Source organism: Macaca fascicularis, chromosome 2 (assembly GCF_037993035.2).
Source record: "Macaca fascicularis isolate 582-1 chromosome 2, T2T-MFA8v1.1".
Classification (NCBI taxonomy): domain Eukaryota; kingdom Metazoa; phylum Chordata; class Mammalia; order Primates; family Cercopithecidae; genus Macaca; species Macaca fascicularis.
In genome coordinates, this window is record NC_088376.1 from 202716045 (window position 1) to 202735814 (window position 19770).

At 38.4% G+C, this 19770-nt stretch overlaps 1 long non-coding RNA gene across 5 annotated transcripts in view; it reads right to left on the reverse strand.

Moving 5' to 3' along the window:
* Nucleotides 1-16193, reverse strand: part of LOC135969440 (uncharacterized) — a 251855-nt gene extending 235662 nt beyond the window's left edge. For all 5 annotated transcript variants that reach the window (XR_012431773.1, XR_012431774.1, XR_012431772.1 and 2 more), the window contains exon 1: nucleotides 15918-16193. This is a non-coding gene — a long non-coding RNA (uncharacterized lncRNA). The remainder of the gene's footprint in view (nucleotides 1-15917) is intronic.
* Between the last annotated feature and the right edge of the window lie 3577 nt (nucleotides 16194-19770).

Consider the following 19770-nt stretch of genomic DNA (forward strand, 5'->3'; position numbering starts at 1 on the left):
AATGTAACACAACACACGTGCATTACTTCACATTTTCCATGGGTCAGGAATCTGAGTGTGGCTCAACCTGACCCTCTGCTCTGGGTCTCCCAAGGCTAAAATCAAGGTGTCATCCAGTCTGCAATTCCCATATGAAACTTGGAGGTCTTTCTCCAGTCTCATTCAGATTGATGGCAGAGTTCAGCTCCTTGCAGTGAGAGGACTGAAGTCCCTGTTTCTCTGCTGGGTGCCAACGGGAGTTGCTTTCAACTCTTGGAGGCCACCTTCAGATCCTGGCCATATGGCCCTCTCAAAACACAGCAGCTTACTTCTCCAAAGCCAGAGGAAACTCTCTAGTCTGCTATAGAGAAGGCTTATGTAACAAAAAATAATCACAAGAGGACTGTGCCATCACTCTTGTGGTATAATTTGCTTAGTTATATTCACACACACCAATTCCACTTAAAGCAGGGTATTAAGCAAAGCACATGTACGCAGGAGACAAAACAGATGTACAGAGATGTTACTCTGCCATAAGTCTGCTGAGTGACCTTTGTCAAGTATATCTCAGTGTATGAATAAGCTTAGCACATATCTCAAAAGTCTGGTAGAAAGAAAAGTTAACATAGGCTGGGTACAGTGGCTCATGCCTGTAATGCCAGCACTTTGGGAGGTTGAAATGGGAAGATGGCTTGAAACCAGGAATTCAAGACAAGCCTGGATCACAGAGTGAGGTCTCATCTCTACAAAAAATAAAATAAAATGGGTCAGGTGTGGTGGCAACACATGTAGTCTCAGCTACCCAGGGGTCTGAGGTGGGAGGATTACTTGAGCCCAAAGGGAATCAAGGCTGCAGTGAGCCATCGCTGAACCACCGCACACCAGCCTGGGCAGCAAAGTGAGACTCTGCCTCAAAAAAAACGGGGAGGGTAGCACACATACACACACACAAAAATTACTGGAGCAATGCCTATGCTATGGACTCAGTGAATGACAGCTATTTTTAGACTCTGCCCATTAACTCAAAAGGCCCATGCCTTCTGCCACCTTACACTGTACTCAGGATTAACAATGCAAAACTTTTTCACAGCTGCCAAATATGGTGAACCATTTCCCTTTAAAGACTATAGTTAGCGTTACCTTACGTAAACATAGGTTCAGTACTTGAGTATCTGTTGTTTAAATGAGCTGATAAGTGACAAAATGTAACCAGGCTTTTAGAATGAATGAATCTAATAAGCTTAATCAAAACCTTACAGTAATTGCTTTCTAATTTATGAATAGAAAATCACTTAAATGAACTCTGATTGTTAAAAAAGATATAGACAAATATCAGTATCAGTAGGCATAATTTTCTCCTATATTAACTCCAACATACATGATTTTAACAATTTTGAAATCTCCCCAAACGTTTTCTCCGCCTTCTCACCATGCAGTCATGTGAATTGGTGGCCTAGAAGGCATTATCTGGGGAAAAACAAACAAAGCTATGATTTGCTAGGGCCAAGCAATGATTATGTTCTCACAGCCCTACAGCTAACCTTGTTCTTGCTTTTTGATCTGTACTTCTTTGAACGCTGTGCCTGTGTCTGGGAAAATTTCACCCTATGAATTCTTCTCTAAGATGAAAGCAAAAACCCGATTTCCCTTAAATCTAGAACACAGGCCTACAAATCTTCCTGAGATTTTGATTTAAAAGAGACATTATTGAAGAAGGTGATATCCAGGCACCCTTTTCATGAGGGTGCCAGTGCCTAGCAGAGACTGCCAGCGTTGAGAAGCTGTGGTGGCAGAGGCTCTGGCAGGAGGGGCTTTTGCCCTGGGTCAGGCAGTACAGTCGTAGCTTCATGACAGCAGTCAAGGGGTGAGGCCTGACATTGCTTCTGGAAGCACAACCTCCAAGCCTGCTTCTTTTTCCCTGCTCAAGTTTGCGGGAGCTCCTAGTATTCTTTGATACCTCTTGATCTTGGAACCAGCTAGAGTTAACCTAAATGAAGTTATCTAGAATAATGGGGGACTCCTAATGATATAAGCTCCCAATGAGCAAATAAAAATAATCTAGGCAAAGGAGATGCTCAACAAGGTCACACCAAGGAATATGTTGTTTGTTGCCAGGCATGTGTTTGAGCTGATAGCTGGGAGGTGTTTAAAAGATTCAAGTATGAACCACAGTCCCAGTCCTACCTAGAAATACCAATGTGACCCATAGCTGTAGCCTCTTCACCTTTGTCTGTCTCAGTCTCCTCATATCTAGAATAAAATGTTTAGCCTAAAAATTCTCTGAGGTTTATTCCAGATTTATGTATCTATGGATTTAACTTTAAGCCCAAAGCCCTCACAGAAGCATATGCCGCTAATCCCAAGTAGGAAGAAGAATGCCAGGTCAGATTGCATATCGACTTCACTTCATAGCAATGAAGGAGGGAGAAACTTGGATCTGAAATTCCTCATTTTGTGACTGACAAAACCTGGTACAATGTTTTGCTAATGTTGTAAAACTATAGTGACTCTTACACCTGTAATTGTTTGGGGATAACACTAGTGAAGTCGTTAGACAGCACAGAACTCTGCTGGAATTTCTGATAAAAAATTATGTTTCAATTGAAATTTTTAAGTTAACTTTTTAAACAAATTACTTTAGATGCACTGTTTTGATTACCTTATCAATATTTAAATTTTACTATTGCACCCAAAAATCAGTTATGCGTTTCAAAGACTGTTTTAAAAGTTGGCTCCATTTGTGTGGTAGGCAGAATTAGGCCATATCCCCCAGGAATGTCCACGTTCTAATCTCTGTAAACCCGCGAATACGTGAGGTTACATGGCGCAGGGAAAGTTATGGTTGCTAGCCGGCTAGCCTCAAAATAGCTAGATTATCTGGAGTCATCCTAGCAAGCCCAGTGACATCAGAATCCTCCTTTAAAACGGGAAAGAGAAGCTGAAGAGCTAGAGTCAGAGGGAGATGTGACTACGGAAGAAAGAAATGGAGCAAAGCAACGTTGCTGGCTTTGAAGATGCTGCGGGACCACAGGCCAAAGAATGCGGGTGGCCCCTGCTGGTGAAAGAAAGAAAGAAATGGACCCTCTAGAGCCTCCAGACAGGATTTCAGTCCTGCTGATACCTTGATTTGAGCCCACTGAGACCCTTGTTGCATTTCTAAGCTACATAATTATAAGATGATGGATTTGTGGGGGTTTAGCCATTAGAGGTAATTTGTTACAGCAGCTGCATCAAACTAATACAATTAATAAGTGTGACTTTACTTTCTCCAGGAGGGAAACTTCTGGTGCTTCCAGCTGTATATCAAAACGTATTTGGTAAGCAAGTTCATCTAGATAAAATATGTTTTTTTCCTCCAAATTTCAACAGAACACACCTCTACTATCAAACAACTCTTTAATAACTCCCAGTCAAATACAGAAAATAGAGACAAACAACGTTTTATATCTGTGTCCACCCTTAGTTACAGAGTAAACAATGACTACAGGTTCCTTTAAAAGCCAAAAATACATCTTACCAAAAAAAGAAAATCCCAGTCTGAATAATGAGACTATACTTAAACACAGAGAGCTCCAACAACTCAGCTGAAACGCGATGCATTTCCTAACTATTAACTTGGTTGCTGACCATGAGATGCAGGAGGCAGGTGTTCAAAGCAAGCATGCACTTTACCTGAATTTATTCAGTAAAAAAATTTCAGCTTCTAAAAATTGGTTTTAGGAATGATAACGACAATATTTTTTAAAGTTTGACACGGAATTAACTTGTTGCTGAGAATTTGCACATGTGAATTTACCTTGACATTGATTTTTCACAATCTTTATAAAGAAGAAGAACATAAATAAACATGGCACTTTCCAGGTGACTGCAAATTGTACCAGGGAAAATAAAATCCTCAAATCAAGTAGAGTTTTGCAATAATCTTGTCCTTGGGGTGAAACTGTAGCAAGAACACGCTTCTAGAATTTCTAATATTGAAACACTGACTGCTGTCCGAGGGAGAAGAACATTAAATCAAATTCCCCAGTGGGAACAGGGGTGATCATGAGATTTCTTATTCTCCCATATTTCTCTGCCCATAATAAATCAGTTTTCCAAGTTGAGAGTCACAGACAAGATCTGTTAATTATCTTTCACACAACAGTAAGAAGGAGATGCCTATTCCTGACTTGAAACAATTCGAGGTTTGTAACATTGGTGTGATACCTTATGCAAAAACCCTGGACTTGGTACTAACAGCTGTCAAGGGACCCACATTAGCCACAGCGGTCAGAGGATATTTATACTTCCCATCGTTAGGGATGAAAATCCTCAGTGACCATCACCAACCAGAAATCGCTGCCAGCCTTCAAAATGACCACCTTCTATGGAAGCCAGTGTTTCCCGGAAGACAACAGATCTGCAGCCAAAATATCCTATGCGGATTCAAATAATTCACCCTGGTATGATTTTATAAACCTTAGAGAGCTGCAACAGCAGATGAATTGTATTGTTTACAAAAAGTTAAGCCACTTCTTAAGATTATGGTTACAGATATACTTATTCATTCCTTCGCCACATGTGATTATTAATACAATATCCATATTAGGATTTTTTCTATTTCTGATGTACACAAAAATCAGGTCTCTGTGTGAAAATGCTTTTTAATTCATATATGAATGAACATTCAGCATAGATGTGATTGCTAATAATTTTCCCACAGGTAGTTTTTGGATTATAAGGGCATACAAATGATCTATAGTTATGGTCAGTGATGATAGTCAAATACTCAAATCACATTGTCTTTAAAAAAAAAAAAAATTTCTACCTTTTCTGTTGGAAATCACACCAAAGTACCTTGATACAATGTCTTAAAAATATATAAAAGAGTTTCTGTTGTTTTGATGTGTGATAGTTCATATGTGATGTTCATCAACAAGTAGAGATTGTCCCTCTACCTATTTCATCAATTAGGTTGCAATGAGTTTGATAATTACACACTAGGTGTTTCATGCAAAAGGCAGTATTACATTTATAACATGAACTTATTAGAACTTTTAAATACATTCAGTAGCAATAACTATAGTATCTGTTTTCCTTTTAAAAATGTTCTTTACAGAAAACCAAACACCACATGTTCTCACTCATAAGTGGGAGGTGAACAAAGAGAACACATGGACACAGGGAGGGGAACATCATACACCGGGGCCTGTCAGGGGGTGAGGGGCTAGGGGAGGGAGAGCATTAGGAGAAATACCTCATGTAGGTGATGGGTTAATGGATGCAGCAAACCACCATGGCACGTGTATACCTATGTAACAAACCTGCACATTCTGCACATATATCCCAGAACTTAAAGTATAATTTTTAAAAAGGGGAAAAAAAAAGGTCTTTATAATGATTACAATTCTGAACCTTATAACACTATCCTCCTAAAATAACATTATTGGATCTCTTTTTCTACCCCACTCATGTTCCATTTTTAATCATAACCCTTCACAAACACATGGTAAATGCAGTGATTTATTGTACTGGATTTTTAACTGCCTATCCACATTTATGCTTTGCTGTTAAATCTGTCATTCCTGACAAACACATCTAAACAAAAACATTTGTTTATGGTATGAGATTAGGAACAAAAATCAAGAAAAATGATTTAGAACAGGGAATGATCTGATTTTTCAGACAAAAAGAACTAATTGAATCGTTACCTCAACAAGGAAAGACAAGAAGGACATTTGGTGAATATTTGCAAAAAGGAAAAAAAAAAAAAGCTGGTCTCATTGGTCGGCAGCAATGATCTACAGCTCTGTATAATGTGGTTCCAGCTCTATAAATCTGTTCTACTCCACAATACTTTCCCGAGAAAGTGATATATTTCTACAAAAGTTCCATCTAAATGTCACCCTGAAAGCTTACTACGTTGAGGATAATTCCAAATGCAGAAGTGTGCAGCACGACCCCTTTCATGACCCGAAACTGACTTGTCAACCACGAACATGTTTATAAAGTAAATACAGAAATATTCTAACATTTTAAGGAGAATGCTTGTCTCCTTTAAAGTACGTCTAACCTTCCAAAGCTTCTAAATGCTAACATCTCTAAGCATACAAAGCTTTGTTCCTCCTGAGGTACTGAAGATCATGCTCGTTGGATTACTGAAGTAACAAATGTGTAGTATAAACCCAAGGGTGGAGAGTCTGAATGGCTCTAAGGAACTCTGCAATGTCATAGGCACTGCATGCTGTGAGTGGCGCACGTCTGAATAAGCCCACGCACGCCTAGTATCAGGTTGAAGCACGTATAAATAAAAGGCCCTAGAAGGTGAGAGATGATGGTAAGTTAAAACACTACATACAAAGGAAGGGAATCCAGATTCTCATGATAAAATATTTTAAGATCTCATTTTGTTTCTAACTGGGCTTTAGAAAATTTGGGGAAATCCAAAGTTAAGTAGACAGAATATTCAGGTAAATAACAGTTTAAATACATATACATGCATACACAACATAATTTTTTTTAAAAAAAACACCATAATTTTTAGCTGTTTTGTTTTGTTTTAATGAGGGATTGAAACTGTGTACTATTAACATATGTCCAAGAATTGCAATTTACTACATCTGACATTATGCTTTCCTATGTTATAGGGTAGACTTTAGCAAATCAACTTGCAGATTATAAAGTGCTACCAATCACCACTTCTGAATTCATAATCTACTGATGCATGTTTAAGATTTCTACCTCCTTAAATTACCATAAACATCCACAACCCTCCCTTCATAAATGTTCCTCAGAATGTTGTAAGACTCAAATGTAAGTGGATGCTAAGTATTCTGAAGGCAATTGCTTCAGTGTAACGCTACATGTAAGAACCTTTTTCTTTCTTTCTTTCTTTTCCGTTTTTGTAACCTCCTCTATAAACAGGCTACACAACTTCAGTATTTTAAAAGTGAATGGGGTTTTTTTTTTTTCAGTTTTATTTTGGTGACCCTTTTAGAACATGTAGTTAAGATTAAATACAACCAACATGATCATGCATTTTAAAAAATCACCATTTTTTAAAGAAAATATCATGCAATTTAAAGGTTTTATAAGCAGGGTTAGTATTAGAACTATATTATATGGGCTAATGATTTTTGTTTAAGAATGTTTTGCTTCAGACTGTCTGAATACAGTCATCCCCTGATACCTGTGGGACACTGGTTCCAGGACCATCCTCAGAATCTGCACATACTCAAGTCCTTTACATAAAACGGTGTAATATGTGTATATAATCTATGCACATTCTCCTGTATACTTTAAACTATCTGCAGTTTTATGATACTTAACACAATGTGAATGCTATGTAATTGTTATACTGTATTGTTTTTCATTTGTATTATTTTTATCTTTTTTTGTTTTTCATTTTTTCAAATATTTTCAATCAGCACTTGGTTGAATCCATGGATGCAAAGCCAGAGGACGTATTTTTAATCCCAAAAGTGTTGAACAAGTCACCGCAACCAGTACAATTAGTCAATCAAGTTTGTTTTAAAAAGCTGGTGGTCAACAGTTGATTGGATAAAAATATGTGGTATCTATACACCATGGAATACCACACAGCCATAAAAATCATAAAATCATGCCCTTTGCAGCAACGTGGATGGAGCTGGGGGCTACTATGCTAAGCGGACAAACCCAGAAGCAGGAAATCAAACATTTCACATTCTCACGAGTGGGACTAAATAATGGGGGAATGTGGACATAAAGATGGAAATACCAGACACTGAAGACTCCAAAAGTGGGGAGGGCTACAGGGGAATAAGGGTTAGTAAACTACCTATGGAGTATAATGTTCGGTATTTGGGGGACAGGTGCACTAGACGCCCGTTCCCCACCATCACCCATGTAACATCCATGAAACAAATAACCTCTGAATCTGCAATTAGAAAAGAAGATCAATAAAGTAAAAAGATCATGGTGGCGATGAATACGGTCTGCCTGATAAGCTTGGCTTTGTGTCCCCACCGAAATGTCACCTGGAACTGTAGCTCCCATGACCCTCACAGGCTGTGGGGGGAGCCCGTGGGAGATAATTGAATCATGGAGGCAGTGACTCTCCACGCCGTTCTCCTGAGAGTGAATAAGTCTCGTGATATCCGATGGTTTTACAAAGGGGAGTCCCCTGCACACGCCCTCTTCCCTGCCGCCATGGAAGACGTGACTTTGCCCCTGCACGCGCCGTCTTCCCTGCCGCCATGGAAGACGTGACTTTGCCCCTGCACGCGCCGTCTGCCCTGCCGTCATGGAAGACGTGACTTTGCCCCTGCACCCGCCGTCTGCCCTGCCGCCATGGAAGACGTGACTTTGCCCCTCAGCACATGCCGTCTGCCCTGCCGCCATGGAAGACGTGACTTTGCCCCTCAGCACACGCCGTCTGCCCTGCCGCCGTGGAAGAGGTGACTTTGCCCCTCATTTGCCTTCAGCCATGATGGTGAGGCCTCCCCAGCCCTGTGGAGCTGGGAGTCAATGAAACCTCTTTCCTTTAGAAATTCCCCAGTCTCGGGATGTCTTTCTTAGCAGCATGAGAACAGACTAATATGCTCCCCTTTTAAATCGATAATCAATCAACTTAAGGATGTGTCCAGATACTCCTCCCCTCCCCAAACTTCAGCTTAAGGGTTTAAGGGCTGACACAGGATGTGTCAACTTGTGCAAGCTAATCCGCAAACAAACATACCAAGAGTACAGCTAGAAAATCTCCGCTCTTCTCTCCAACTTTTCCTGATAAAATATGCCAAAAATGCATTTCAAACTTCCAGGTTTCAAATTATTTTGGAAATAATTATTATGGATCTCCACTGATAGGCACATAGGACTTAACTTGAAATCCTGTGCACATAACATAACACATAATCCAAATCCTGTTGGATTTCCCAGTGTCTATTATCTCTATGTTTATGTCCATGTGTCCCCACTGTTTAGCTCCTACTTATAAGTGACAACATGCAATACGCATGTAAGAAAGAAGGCATTAAACTTGGAGGGACTACAACTAGAAGTAGTTTTGGCTGGACAGAAAAACGAAAGCCATGATAGCAATGAACAACAGAGGTCTAGTTAACTTTAGCTGACCGTTTCTGAATTTCTGTCTAAACTCACTCTATGACTACTATTTTTAGAAGTTTATTCCTCAAGAAAAGTGACTTGACATGTCAGTAAGTAGATTTTCCAATTATTGGAGGTAGGGCTGGGCAGGAGAGGTTTTTCCATCTGACCTAAAGAACTAAATTCAGATAAAATATTTTATACAATATTGTATACAATTTATACAAACATAAACTAAGACATTTCACCTCACCGAATCCGGACTCATTCATGATGGAGGTTGCCTTATTATGATAATTACATATAACATTTAAATATTCAAGTAAAAATGTAACTCTCACTTACTAAAACACAGGACTGAAAACATATTTCCATGAAGACATAAAACTAAAATTTCCATATCATACATGTTTGTTAATATCGTTGGTTAATTTAGTTTCAAATAGATAAATTACATTGTTAGACAATTATAATAGGTATATAAAATACAGATTATTGACTTTATATTTAGTATGCTTGCACTATATATTTGGGAAATAGGCAAATGTTCGTTAAACTATAAAAAGTTCTGAAAAGCGATTTTATGAGTAATACTGTATCTGCTAGACTACTTAATCTACATTAGCAAGAGTTCATACAAGAAGATATATCATCAGGAAGGCAGGATTGCAATCTGCCCCTTATCACAGTAATATGAAGTTAATCTCCAGAATAAAAAAGATGGGTGGAAGAAGTTAATGAACCCATTTATCTTAATGTGTGGTAAATCTAATGCCAAAAGCAGCACATGATATTTTATTCACTATTTTCCTAGTGCATCCTACATTATAGAAGACAGTTATTTTATAGCATATGATAACATCTCTTTTGACTTCTATTTATATGAAATAATAGTTCAAATATAAAGAAATGTCATGGCGAATGTATCCAAATGCCAAAATATACATACATGTTATTCTCATCACAGTGGTAGCAAATCTTTGCTTATTAATGAAGACCTACTTTTAAAGAATAGAACATTGTTTAGGTTTTAAAATGAAAGAAAAAGAACATCTACAATGCAGTTTTAACCCTTTTTACAACTAGAAAATAGTCTCAGACTTTAAGTGTTTTATTTAAATTTAACTCTAGAAATAACATTGCACTTCTCAAAGCTCTCTAAGTCTTAGTAACTTTGCATTAGATGTAAAACTTAACTAAGTCAGCAGACTTGGCCCTCAGATATTTTATTTTAAAAACAAAAACTAAATGAATCGTGTACTTTCATGTAAAAAGTAAAACTGACCCTGAATAAGTTCAATGGATTATATCAATGTCAATATTTTTGTTATGATATTGTCCTGTAGTTTGGCCAACATTACCACTGGGGGAAGCTAGGCAAGTGACAATACAATATTTCTGTATTATTTCTTATAACTGCCTAGGAATATATAATTATCTCAAAATTAAAGTGCAATTCATAAAACTAGTTTCTTTCAAATATAAATAACCAAAGTTCATAGTTCTTGAGGAAAAATCCAGACTTTAACACTTTCAAACATTTATAATTTCCCTAGTCAATTTAACATGTGATATGACTACTTTGCTATTTTGAAGGTGATGACTTTGTGTTCACTTGTCCTAAATACGGAATGAGCTTTACAAAATATCACTTACAAAGAGATTGTTCAGTTTATCACATCAGATTTGAAGATATGAATGTCAGATTATGCAGGGAAAATTTCAATTTGGAACAACAAACAGTAATTCCTGAGAAATCTGCTATAAAAAGACATCAACATAGTGAAAGATTACAAAGATTTCTGGTTCTTACATTTTTTTTTATAAAGCAGCAAGAATATTTGCCAAAGTCCTTACAGAAACACTGGGAAATTTTACTTTAAACAGAAAATAAGGAGATACCCTACGTTTTAATAATATTGCATGCAAAATGTGTATCATGCAGACAGTTTAACAAAAAAAAAAAAATCTCAAGGACAGCATCATGAAATAATTGGGGTATGAAATTCCATAAGCAAACATTACTAATTTAGATTAACCAAGCATTTCTTGGCTAGAAATTAAATCCATATTTTATTTCACCAATTAACGTTATTATAGAACAGAAATCATTTCTGTGTACATGAGTCAGTCCTAGCATACACATTTGATGTTAGATGATAAATGGTGCAATTTCCAGGGTAAAGTTGGGATTACATTACTCCATTGTCTCTTAATTTTAAACAGAATTAGCATCTCTTCCTGGAAGACATCCTGCCCCTTCCTACACCATGTCAAGGGTTGTTGACTTTTTCTTACCGCTGTAGCTCTTAACATATCCTGTGACATAGTTGCTTACATATAGTTTATAAAATAGATTGAGAACTTTTAAATTTATAAAGTGTGTGTAAAAGTGTGTATGATTATTTATATTCCCATTTCATGAAAAAGTAAATCATATTTCGGACCTAAAAATTGTTAAAGGAAAGATTTTCTATAAATATTTTAACAGTTCTTTTGTCATTGAAATTTAGATCATTCAGTTATGGAGATTTCTTCATTGAAGAGAAAATATCTCTTCAAAACTCTAAATAAGCTGAGATTTATCAACTAAATTTATAGGAATACAGTCTTTAGAGGTATATAATTTATCTTACAGTATTTTCCCTTCTAAAATTTGTCGTGTTTTGTCACAGGTTTAAAGTGCAAGGCAACTAATGACATGAAAGGATAACGTTGCCTATGTAGTATAAGTGTACCTGATCTTTTCTCAGATATTTATTATTTTTTCTTTTCTTTGCTGTCAAGTAGAGTGGTGACAAATATGTATTATTGGTAAAGACCCACAAAATTTGCATAAAAATAATAGTTGCATTAACTAGACATGCTTTCTGTGATACTAATCTGCAAGATTCTGCAGATTACACCCATTACAAGAAGCTTATTTCAGCATTTTACTTGTAAGAAACAGTGATTAATACACTTAAAAGTAATATTTGCAAACATTGTTATAATATAGTCCATGTGTAATACATATGTGAAAACAAAGTCTACAAAAAGTAGGATTTTATCCCTTCCTTGATCAGTTCAAATTATTTCATCAACTAAATTCCTTTGAGATGTGTAAGACAAGGTGCTTCTTTGGAGGAGCTTTGGACTAGAACTTATAACTGTCGTGACATGAACACAGTTACATACCAAGGTACTTCATTTTTAAAATAAAGAAAACAGACATGACGAAAATGTATTTTAGAGTTTGCAATAACTGAAACTGTTATTTTTTTCAAATGAGGCACTAAATAAGTGCATAAGTAAATTTTTTTCAGCCTAGGCAATATGGCACTATATATAAGAACAAGTAAATATAACAAACAGTACAAGATTCATCTAGGGAAAAACAATCCTACACATGATAAAATATGAAAGAGCAGAAGAAAACTCATCCGATGATGTGGGATAAGCTCATCACAGGATATCAATGTATCGCCAACCTTTGAAGATTTAAAATATGGGCAGGCAGTAAGGAACAGTTCTTCTGCAGGAAGAGTTGCCTCTAAGCTTCTACCCTCACTGTTTAATGAAAATGACAGGAATGTCAGTAATTTCAAAAAGCATCACAGCAATATTCATTAGAGAAGACTTTTGTGGATTCCCTTTCACCTGCTGAGCCCCGTTGGAAGGAATCAGGTGTAGGAGGGAAGGGAGCCATTTATAAAGGCAAAGAAGATCTAGAACAACTCTGGCCATCAGGTATTGAGAGAGAAGACGGAGAGCACAGCAAGGACACAGGCTTTGCAGAACCTGATGGAGAAATAAACACTGTAAGAGATGCGGTGGCCACAAGACCCAGCCGGCGGGTGGTATTTATAACCTTAACTGCACCTCCCACCTGGGTGTACTAGTCCCGGCTCTCTAGAGGGACAGGACTAATCGGATAGATGTATACATGAATGGGAGTTCTTCAGGAGAACTGACTCACATGATCGCAAGGTGAAGTCCCACAACAGGCCGTCTGCAAACTGAGGAGCCAGGAAGCCAGTTCGAGTCCCCAAACCTCACAAGTGCAGCGCAGCCTTCAGTCTGTGGCTGAAGACCCGAGAGCTCCTGGCAAATCACTGGTGTAAGCCCAAGAGTTCAGAAGCTGAAGAACTTGGAGTCTGATGTTTGAGGACAGAAAGCATCCCGCACGGGAGAAAGATGGAGACGTGAAGACTCAGCCAGTCTAGTCCTTCCACGTTCTTCTGCCTGCTTCTATCTTAGCCACAGTGGCAGCTGATGACACAGTGGCCACCCGGATTGAGGGTGGGTCTGAGTCTCCTCGTCCACTAACTCAAATGTTGATGTCCTTTGGCAATACCCTCAAAGACACACCCAGGAACAGTTATTTGCATCTTTCAATCCAGTCAAGTTGACACTCATCATTAAGCATCACACTGGGGAATAGCAAGCATCAGCCACCAACGACTGTCAGAAAACCATTCTGTGCTCATTTCGTCAGAGCTCTGCTATGCTCGGGTTGTATTGCAGCACTGTATTAATACGCTGGGGCAGGAGGCGAAAATACAGAAGACTACTAATTGACCTGATTTCCAGAGAGGGACTATGCACTATCAGGAGTGAAAAATTTGCAGCATGCCACCCAGGGTGCAGGGACACACACATATCTTCCTTGTTTGATGAAAAAGTGGCACAAATTAGAGAATGCTGGACAATAACATTTATGAATTAAATTCAGAGAAGAATATGTGGAAAGAATAAATTAAGAAGAGGTGCTTCTCTAAAGAGTGTGATATAAATTACTTAGAAAATATTTAAGGCCTAAATATTTTCTCATTGTTCGTCCTTGTTGGAGTATTTAATACATATACACTAAAGGAACGCTTGTGGCCAGGCTCCGTGGCTCTCGCCTGTAATCCCAGCACTTTGGGAGACTGAGGGAGATGGATCACTTGAGCCCAGGAGTTTGACATCAGCCTAGGCAATATGGCAAAACTCTGTCTCTACAAAAAAAAAAAAAAAAAAAAAAAAAAGGTAGCCTGGGGTGGTGGCATGTGCCTGTGGTCTCAGCTGCTCCAGAGGCTGAGGTGAGAGGATTGCTTGAGTCCAAGAGGTCGTGGCTGCAGCAGTAAGCTCTAGTCACACCACTGCACCCCAGCCTGGGCAGCACAGTAAAACCCTGTCTCAAAAAAAAAAAAAAAGCAAAACCAAAAAATGCTTGTGATAATGTGAGACACTAAGATTAAACTGAAAAGGAGGCCCCTTACACACACCACCTAGGCCGAAATAAGAAGTTGCCAAAACCCTTAGGGTCCCTGAGGGTCCCTCATCCTGACAACTGTCTCCCCCATACAGATTACCATTATCCTGTATCTTGTGTGGTTTTTAATTCCTCTTTATTTTTATTAATAGTTGTACCATCATAAGTGCCTCTAATACGTTGTTCAGTGTTGCATGCTTTGAACTTTATTCAGGTATACTCAAGAAGTATGTATCTTTCTGTGGTGTGCTATTTCCATTCAACATTGGGTTCCCGAGATTAATCTTGCTGACATTCACAGTTCCATTTTCTCATTCGCAGTGCTGCGTAGTATTCCCTTTGTAAACATGCTATGATTTGTTAACTTATTCTCCTGTCAATCTTCAGTGCCCTGTCACCGTAGACATAGCTGCCATGGTGCTCTCGTGTGTCCTGACGCACGTGTGTCTGAGCTTCCTTGCTTTTTAGGGATCAAATGGATGGATCACAGGTTGTGAGCATCTTAAAAGGGATTGTATAATTCCATATTGTTTTTTCAACCAGTGTGACACTCGGTAATCTCATCTGCAGTGCATAAGGGCTGCAATATTGCCATGTTCAAATTATCATTCATATGATCAAAACTATTGACTAATCATTTACTGCTTACGATATTAAGTTAAAATATTTGCAGTTTATGTACGAACTCATTTTCCTGCCTTATCACTATCTGTTTCCTACTCTAAAACATAAACCTGAGTGCCGCTCATGACGTGTGTCTCCCTGTCACTGCATGAAAAATTCACAATTTTCAAGTTGCACAAATACAAGTTTAATTTTAATTTTATCTAAAATTGTATGATTTCAATCAGAGTTGCTCTATCTCTAGCAGAAGACGGAGCTTTACTAAACCCCACTGTGCAAAGGAAGTGTGTGTATAGGTTAAGAGATGTCAATGCAACCATTTTCTTCTTTTTAGCATAGAACACCTGCCCACCTATGGGAATGCAAACAATTTACTCCACTTTTCGTTCACAAAGTGCTGACAATACATTCCATAAAATGTTTTACAAGGACTAAAAGAGATAATATGAAAAGCCTCTAATACGAGGCTCAGTATCAAGCAGACATTCAATAAAGCTATTGTTATTCGGCAGCAACTCACTGATAAATCACCAACTTTGAGGGCTACTCTAATAACAAACAGGTGTAATATATCCATATTCATTAAAAAATATAATTTCTCCAAAGTTGTAACTTCAGTAGTATTTACTATTGCAGGTAAGATAACCTTACTGATATTTTAAAAGCCCCAGAGTTCTTTATTGCAGTAAAAATGTAGTAATCTGCAGATTAGATTATTAGGTCAGAGACTAACACACTTCTTAGTAGAAATTAACTGGGCTCAAAGAATGTACATACTTTCTGGGCATACGTCATGCAGACAAGCATATTGTCTCTGGTCTCAAGACTGAATTCAAGGCTAGCCTATTGGAACATCTACATCTTATTACATTATGTTTACACTAAGTTAAAAGCATTTTAATATAATTATCGCTGAGGCTTGTCATCACTCACAAATCCCAGAAGGGCTGTGTAGGATGACAAAGCCGACCACAGATCCAGATCCTAAGCGATAAGCAAGACTCGTTCTCACCTCCACACGGTGTTGTCAGTCCGCACTGAGGGCAATCTCTGTCACTAACGTCTATTAATGTCACACACATGTTGAGTGCAGCTAGGTCTTTTCGTAGAACGAGATGGACAGGGAGAAATGGAGAATGAATATTAGCCTTAATAAATGGATGCAGAGGATCAAATATTTTCCTTAAAAGAATATTTTTGGTTCTTTCCATCTCCTCTCTCCCTATTTAGCTATATTTTTAATGAGAAATATTAACGAATTATTAGTCCACAAGCTCAACCTTTGTGCACTGAGAAATAGGATTAGCATGGCTTATAAAATGTATTTGGGGGGAGGTTTCAGCTCTTGAGGAATTATAGGGTGTATTAATTCTTTCTTATTTAGGTTACAGACTGTTCAGCCAGGAATTATGTTCTTATAATTAAGTACAGCATTGACAGAGATCCTATGGTTGTTACTTATATATCACTTCTGTTCCAAATGCATTTAAGTTGCTTGCAAATGCATACAATATAGCAATATAAAATATTTAAACTCTTTAGAAAGAACCTTTAGGAAATAAAATAATAGGGAAGCAAGATGGTGTCAGAAATGTGGTCAATGAACAAATGGATACTTCGACGAATCATGCACTGAGTCAGGGTAGAGCACAAACTTGACTTTGAGTTTTCTAATTAACATGCAGAAAGGAGAAAATATAACCAGTAACAAGACCAGGCCGGGCGCGGTGGCTCAAGCCTGTAATCCCAGCACTTTGGGAGGCCGAGGCGGGTGGATCACAAGGTCAGGAGATCGAGACCACAGTGAAACCCCGTCTCTACTAAAAATACAAAAAATTAGCCGGGCGCGGTGGCGGGCGCCTGTAGTCCCAGCTACTCAGGAGGCTGAGGCAGGAGAATGGCAGGAACCCAGGAGGCGGAGCTTGCAGTGAGCCGAGATCGCGCCACTGCACTCCAGCCTGGGCAACAGCGTGAGACTCTGTCTCAAAAAAAAAAAAAAAAAAAAAAACAAACAAGACCATACATAATATATTCTAGTTATTTACGAGAAATACCAATATGAAACAAGAGAAAATATTTCCTACGGCCCCTCATAAAGAGAATGTTTTATGATGGCTAAAGCATGTCAGTAAGAAGCAATTGTGTTGGGCCCAGTATGATGTGGTCCAGTTAGGATTTTTTTTTCTTTTTTGGCGGAGTCACCGCCCGCCTTGGCCTCCCAAAGTGCTGGGATTACAGGCGCGAGCCACCACGCCTGGCCAGTTAGGCATTTTTTGATGGTCTCACTTAATCTGGAAATCGATTTTAGATTACATGGCAAAATGGATGGCTTCATTTCCTCCAGACCATCTTCCATAAATATATTTCTCTTACCCATGTGTCTGAGAAGTATCGAGCTGCAGTGAATTTGTGATTATAGCCCCTGACAAGTACCGGGAAAGCTGTAAATCTATATTTTCATTTACAAACAAAGTTTTACACTCCAAAAGTCAACAAAATTGCATGTAGCACAAACAACCTTATATGAAAAGCAGGAACTGGATAAAGATGTGCCTGAACAGACCACTCAATTTCTGACTTAAAAGGTATACAAGCAGTGCTGGCAGTCAAAGTGAAGAGGTCCTCAGAAAACAATTGGGGGACTACTTTAATGAAAAGAGAGGCAGGAGATAAAGTTCAACAGCTGCATTCCATAAAGCATACTGGCAGTAATTCGTCAAAAAAAGAAAAACAAAAAGAAAAAACCTCTCCTAATGAAAAATGGCTCAAGCCTTAGGAAAGAAGAAGGAAGAGAGAGGAAGGGAGAGGAGGAAAGAAACAACAACTAGCTATAGAGTGCTTGGTTTTAACCAACAAAGATTGCTGAAATACTTTCCAAAATAAACCCGTGGCAAAATGTTGAACTCGGAAACAGAAATAGACAATTTGATGCACAAAATAATCAGTTCTAACATAGTCAAAATGTACAAAAGGATACAAAGCATTTGTGGTGTTGACTGAGAAATTAACCATGTACATTTGCTAAAAGTAGAAATCTGGAGACAGAGACTGAAAAATATAATGGTCCCTAGGGCTATTTTGTCATACTTATTTATAAAGTAAATACATAAAATTGAAGTCTTTCTCTGTAACTTGTGTCTCCAAATTTCCCAGAGTCTTTTATTGTTTCAGATCCAGTCTGGCTTCACTCATTTTTGTTCTCAATCTGCTTGGCTCCTGAGGCCACTGGAGTCTGTGCTCCAGCGCATGTCCATTCCACAGTGGAATGTGAGAAAGTAGCAAAACACAACAACAACAATAAAAATAAATAAAATTCTATATTTGAGTCTGAGTGAGAGCAGCTAGAGGTGACTTAGAGTAACTGAAAAAGGTGTACAAGAATTTTGCTAAAATCATGCCTCAAAGATTGTACAGTATGAACCATGTAATACGGCACTCGGCCACACGGGGGCACTATACGGTCAGCTTTCTCAGATGAAACCAAAATGTAAAAGGTATTTGTAAAAACAAGATTTGATGAAAACAAATTACATTCTCTCCCAGCTAACACAAAAAATCAAAATTCTGGAACATTTAAAGGCCCTATGTGCGGTTTGTAATAAAATGGAAATAACTAGACTCGCTCTCACATCCGTTTCACCTGCAACTTGGCCCCTATCCGTTTTTCAAACAGCCTAGGAATTTTTCAGCTTCAAGGCCTTTGCACATATTCTACTTCTCTCTGCCTAGGACACTCTCTGACCCCCTTTAATCTTTTAGGTCGCAGCTGAAATGCGATTTCCTCAGAGACAGCTGACCTAGACACCTTACCTAACGCCAAGTCTCTCTTACACAACATGCAACTGTATGTCAGCCCTCTGTGTATTTCAGTCACGGCACTTATCCCAGAGTATCTTATGTATGCACATTGCACAGTCCTGTGTGAGTTTTTTCTGTTCCCTTCAATATGCTGCAAGCTCCATGAGGCTAAACAACTATCATTTTTGGTCACTGTTTAATCCCCAGAGCCTAGGACAGTGGGGCATAATAGAAACAAAACTATGTGTGAATGAATGAATGAATGAATGAATGAATGAATGAATGAATCCCTATGACTGTGGCTTATTTTTCCCTACAAAGTTTGACTGAGCCCCACACTCTCACAGAAATCTTTACAATAACAAAAAAGTAGTGAATGTCACCATGTGTTTTCTGACCAGTAGACCTGAGAACTTGTCTGGAGGTTGTATGAATTATGGAGAGTTCTGATATACTCTTTATTCAACGTTGCTTCTCTTCTGTTTAAAAACCTGCTCTTGTTTGGAAAGGGTGAAATGGGACAAGCTGAAGAACACGGATGTTTGAGGGAAGAATGCTTCCGTTCACCCACCTCGTGATAACTTGGTTCCAGCTTTGGTCCTTGTTCTCTGATCCCACATCTTCCTTTGCTGCTATTTTCTGTTTCTATCCTTGTTAAAACTTGGTCAACAAATGCAGAAAAGAGGTTACAGAGGAGTTTAATGCTGCCCTTTCTTAGCATGAGAACAACATAATTCTCTTTTGTCTCCCAACTTTACAGGTACTTACTGTGGCTATAAAACGGTCACTTACAAATTAGCACCAACAAAAGGCTATTAAAAGTATTTGTTTATGGGACACTGGTAAAAAGTATTTGTTTATGGGACAGTGGTAAAAACACCACCACTCAACAGCCTGATGTAACTTTATAAAACAATAGGGAAGGAGATAGAAAAGACAAAATGCATGGGGTGGAGGGAACCACAGCAAGGCAAAGGGATCCAAAGACAATCTTCACACAGTTCCAGGTAGGGTGGATTCCAGAAGGCCAGAGGCCATTTGCTCCTTGATACTGACTCCATGCTTAG